Raw genomic sequence first — 6,000 nt, forward strand, 5'->3', positions numbered from 1 at the left:
GAAATTGTTTCCTTGAAAATTAAATGATTGTAAATAAAATGAGGATACTTTTCTCTTCCAAGGGTTCAAAGACCTGGCCCCTTACCCAAACCTCAAACATCACTCTTGTCTTCAGACAGGCTCTAAATTTCCTGTGAAAGGAGAAGTCTTGGGAGGTGAGGCTCTAAAAGAACTGGCAGGTGGAAAATAAGTTGGCATCTTTGATGATGCATATAAACTGTTTTTGAAAAACTACTCACATTTCACTGACATGTTTTCATATTGGTATATTAAGTCACATTTCATATACGAAGAGCCTCAGAGTGCACATTTGATATGATTACTTGTCCTGTAGGTGATATATTTATTGTTTCATTTCGCTAAACTATAGGCCCATATTTTCCTTTTATTTTTTGGTTCTTTTCCCACACCATTCATGGAGATGGTTTTTGCAGAAAATTGAATTTCCTCCTTTAGGTATAAAAAAATATTGTAACTAAAGCATCTATAAGACCATAATTGCCAGGTTTGTGCAGTCCTCAAGGAACTCTCTGTCACTCAGCACATCAACAACTCAGTGGGTACTGTGTCGTGTTAAAAATATCACTTATGGTGAAAGATTAGGTGAGGAACTTTGTGGTGATTTACATCTGCTCTGCATTTTGTTTTAGAGCTTGTTTTTCCTCAAAAGAATGTGGTCAATCCAACAACAGGATGGGATTTTCACCAAAAGATTTAAGAAGAACCAAGCAGAAAAACATAAAACTATAACACTCAGTTCACAGTAAGACATTTTATGTTTATAAATGGGTATAACTAACATAACTGTTATATCCCTAAGGCTACCATATGTGGTTGAAATAAACTATCAGGAGAAAATGCAGAGAAAATGATGGTTGCCTACAATCAACACAGTGGAAGAAACTCCCCACACTCCAAGCCAGGGAGAGAACAAAGGAAATGAAAAAAAATGCAGCAAAAACAGGTTGGAAGGATGCTAAGATGAACTTAATGTTAGTGGGGAAACAAGAAGATATTTCCACGAGAGGAGGAGGTGTCTACTCTTCTCCCCAGGACTAAAGGCACAGGAAATGATGTGAGTGGAGAGAAGCTTTTCTGACCTGTGAATTTGAGCAAAGAAATCTGGACGTTTCCTCCTCTGGAGCCCTTTAAGCTCTCTCTGGCACCACATGTGGTCTATTACAGGGGTGGCTCAGCCATGTAGGGAGACCTGCAGAGAACTACTGCTCCTGTGACTGGGTTCTCAATTCTTATTAATTGTAGGGTCAAAAGTTAGCAAGCCCCATCACATTCCCCAACCAACTTTGTTAGTAATATCCATCAATTTGTCTGTTATAACTTATCTGCCAGTTGGTTCCTAATTGGGACTAGTAAGAGAAGGGTTGGTTTATTGTTCTCCTTCAAGATATACTAAGAGTCTGATTTCATCCCATTGACCTGGGGGACAACCATATGTCCCTGCAGTCCAGTTCCCCTATACTAAGGATGGAAATGAGACTTCTGTGCAGTGACTCTTAGCAATATATCACTCTGATTCCAGGAATCAGAGCATTGTCTTTTTTTTTTTTTTAAAGATTTATTTATTTATGGATACAAGAAGTGGATTACAGGCCAGAGGTGAGGGAGGGTAACAGGATTCACCAGAGACAGAGTGGGGAGCAGAACAGGCAGATTGACTGAAATACACTGCTGAGGGGAACAGCGGGTGAGACAGGAGAGGTCTGCTGTGCCATGTGGGTCACCTCCCTGGCCGGGGATCGAACTTGTGCTGCAGTAGCTACGGATTGCTTCATAGTGCTGATGCTTAACCCCTTGAGTCACCAGGGAGGCCCCCACAGCACTGTCTAATTAATAATTTTGTTCATTTTTTTTTAATAAATAGGGTCACAAAAAAAAAAAAGTCACAGATGATAAACATGAAATACTATTTGCCAGGACTTTAATTCACACCATTTTTATTTCTCTCACGTATGCCATGACTCCCTGCCAATTTTCCTCTCATATTACCTGTTCTTTGCTTATCTATTATCAAAAATGCCCTGGAGAATGAGGACTATTATAAATATAAGATGGAACAGATGGTGTGCTGAATAACCCTTTATCCCCTCAGAAAATCCAAAATGGAAGGTGCTTTTGACATACTGTATGTTTTTATAAGGCCCAAATTGTGTTACACCTCTTTATATTATGAGGACTATTCAGGAATCTGATCTGTACTATGACTAACACTATAAAATAGTACAAGATTCTCAGGCAGATCCATGAGAACCACTGAGCTTCTCTGTAAACTTGCTTGTAATTCAACATGCATCTTACCACTTTCTGTCACCAAGACACACCTGCCTACTTTATCTGCAACTCACACTGACAACAGCTATGAATTCCAAGGATGTTCACATGGGCCTCTAAATCAAGACTAGATCAGGACATAAATACATTCCATCCTGATATGGAATGGTTACAAAATATCAATCCCTTAGGCCTCTGTGGTGGCACAGGGGTTAAAGACAGCGCTATCAAGCTATCACCAGTCACTGCAGCATGAGTTGGATCCCCAGCCAGGGAGTTGACCCAGATGGTGCAGCAGACCTCTCCTGTCTCACCTACTGCTCCCTCAGTAGTGTATTTCAGTCAGTCTGCCTGTTCTGCTCCCTATTCTGTCTCTGCTGAGTCCTCTCACCACCACCTCCCACAAGTCCCCCACACCTCTGGCCTACACCCCAGCTTTTGTATGCATTAAAAAAACCTTAAAGCAAACAAACAAACAAACAAATAAATAAATAAATAAATAGAATCAAAGACTCTAAAATACCTTATTCATGTTATATATTCCCTAGAAACCCATAAAATGTCACATTGACTTGAAAATTCTCTAGACTGCCATTTTGTTTCAAGATGGCATTTTGAACTACAAATTTAACTTATTTTGTATATTTAATGCTCTTTGGTATATGCATATTAGGAAACCTTTTCAGACAAACATGAAATACAAAATAGCTAAGCTTAGGCCTCCCTGGTGGTGCAAGGGATTAAGCATCGCACTATGAAGCAATCCCCAGCCTCTGCAGCAGGAGTTCAATCCCTGGCCGGCCAAGGAGAAAACACATGGTGCAGCAGACCTCTCCTGTCTCCCCCGCTGCTCCCCTCAGCAGTGTATTTCAGTCATTTGCCTGTTCTGTTCCCCACTCTGTCTCTGGTGAATCATCTCACCCCCCACATCTCTGGCCTATACCCTAGCTCTTGTGTGCATAAATAAATAAATCTTAAAATAAATAAATAAATAAAATGGCTAAGCTTAAACAAAACCTTATTTCTACCAATTAAAGGTTCTTCAGTGTAATGTTTTGAAAATGTTCAGAAGCCTCAATTTTTAAAATATAAGTTATTGCCAAAGTTGGCATTGCCTTATTTGCTCAGTCCTAAGAAGGACAATATAGGAGTTATGTCCTTAACTGGTAAGAAAACAAACAAAAACTGTTTAGGTGAACTATGCCAAAAGTTCTGGAGCTCACTTATTCCTGCTTGGCTTTGTTTGACGGCAAAAACATAAAGTGACTACAGAAATTTATGAAAATAGAGTGTTTATCTTTTTTATTAGGCCAATTGAAGCACTTAAAATATATTCTAAAGTTCAAAATGGTCTTTACAAAAGAAGGCTGTCAGAAGAAAATCCAATGTTGTTAGTAATAAAATCAAAATGCTTTAACTAGAAGTCTTGTAGCTACTACCCCACCAAACGCTTTCCACCTTACTGCTCAGTCAAAACCGTCACTTTTTTTTTTAATTTTTTTAAAAAGATTTATTTATTTATACAAGCACTGGGTACAGTCAGAAGCGCGGGAGGGTGAGAGAATTCACCAGAGCCAGAGCGGGGAGCAGAGCAGGCAGAAGGACCCAAGTACACTGCTGAGGGGAGCAGCGGGCGGCAGGAGAGGTCTTCATGCCATGTGGGACCCTCCTCAGGGTGGCCGGGGAGCAGCCAGGGATCGAACAAGCACTGCAGAGGCTGCGGGCAGCTTCTCAACCCAGCGCTCAACCGCTGCGCCACGGGGGAGGCCCAAAACCATCATTTTTTATTGGAATAAAATTATAATCAAATAACTTCAGGGCCTCCCCGGTGGCACAAGGGGTTAAATCTCAGCATTATGAAGCTATCCTCAGCCACTGCAGGGACAGTTTGATCCCCCGCCAGGGAGCTGACCCAGATGGCTCAGAAGACCGCTCCTGTCTCGCCTGCTGCTCCCCTCAGCAGTGTATTTCAGTAGATCCACCTGCTCTGCTCCCCACCCTGTCTCTGGTGAATCCTCTCATTCCCCTAGCACCTCTTGTCTACACCCCAGCTCTTGTATGCATAGTAAATAAATCTTTAATAAATAAATAAAAAAACAAACAAATAAATAAATAAATAAATAACTTCAGCATGAGGTTTTTCTATTGGCTACTAATCTTGAAGGTGAGCACATGGACAATTTTAGCAACAAGAACAGTTGGCCTTAATTAACAAAAATGTTTGGTCATTATCTTCTCCTTTGGGGCACGCAGGTGCAGGGAGTAGTTGAATTAAATGGAAACCACTGTTTGAGATGGTAAGAGTGGATGTGATGGGGCATAAACGCAAATGATTTTTTCCTACCAGGCTGCAGTCCAGCTATGACATGTGATGTGAGCACCAGCCCAGGACTCCAGGAAAGGCAGAGAATTGAGCTCTGCCCACCTTGTGTCTTCAACACGGTCTCTTACTTAGCAGATGTTCCATAATACAGCACGTGAGAGTGAGTGAGTGAGTGAGTGAAAAAGTAATGAATACATGCCATTTGGTCTAGTATAGCAACCTGCTATTTGGTAAGAATATTTTGATATAAAAATCATGTTTTTATATATTTTTGTTATTTTTTTCATATATGTTTTTATTTTTACAAATATGTGGGTACGCTCCCTGGCCCGGGTTGGAACCCAGGCTCTAGAGGTGATGACACTGAGACTTAACTCCTAGGCCACCAGAGAGGCCTCATGTCTTTCTTCCCTTGACCCCCACTAGTGTTAGATTTAACCTCATTAGGAAATATGTTGTGAAAATATAATAAAAACATGTATGTATAATATACTGAAAATATAACAATAATTGTCTTAAAGTGAGATTCTGAAAGGCAGAAATTTTATGATATATATTTTTATATTTCTTTTTTATAGTAGGTTCTCATTAATAGTTGATAGCTAAACTTTTTTAAAGATTTATTTATTTATGCATACAAGAGCTGGGATACAAGCCAGAGCTATGGGAGTGGGGGTGAAAGGATTCACCAGAGACAGAGTGGGGAACGGAACAGGCAGATTGACTGAAATGCACTGCTGATGGGAGCAGCGGGCGAGAGAGGAGAGGTCTGGTGTGCCATGTGGGTAGCTCCCTGGCTGATCTCGTGCTACAGTGGCTGGCAATAGCTTTAGCTTCGTAGTGCTGAGATGAGACTTAACCCTTTGTGCCACTAGGGAGGCCCGATAGCTAAAATTTTTATTAAAAGAACTTATTAAATAGATTTCTAGAAAGGTGAGCTGTGGCCATGATAACTCAGAAACATTAGATTACAGAAATCAGGTCTGAATGAGGGACATAGACTTGAGGGATATAGCAACATATAATTAATATAATAATTAATTATTACATAATTATGTGCCCCATCACATTACATAATTATGTGCCCCATCACATCCACTCTTACCATCTCAAATAGTGGTTTCCATTTAATTCAACTACTCCCTGCACCTGCGTGCCCCAAAGGAGAAGATAATAACCAAACATGTTTGTTAATTAAGGCCAACTGTTCTTGTTGCTAAAATTGTCCATGTGCTCACCTTTAAGATTAGTTGCCAATAGAAAAACCTCATGCTCAAAAAACCTCATGTCATCATTATATAATAAATTGTAATATAAATAGAACATCAACCTGATTCTATTCTTAAATATTATTTCATTTTTCACCTGCCTTGAAGCAAGACTGTAGT

Source organism: Talpa occidentalis, unplaced genomic scaffold (genome assembly GCF_014898055.3).
Source record: "Talpa occidentalis isolate TD23 unplaced genomic scaffold, MPIMG_talOcc4v2.1 talOcc4.3, whole genome shotgun sequence".
Taxonomy (NCBI): Eukaryota; Metazoa; Chordata; class Mammalia; order Eulipotyphla; family Talpidae; genus Talpa; species Talpa occidentalis.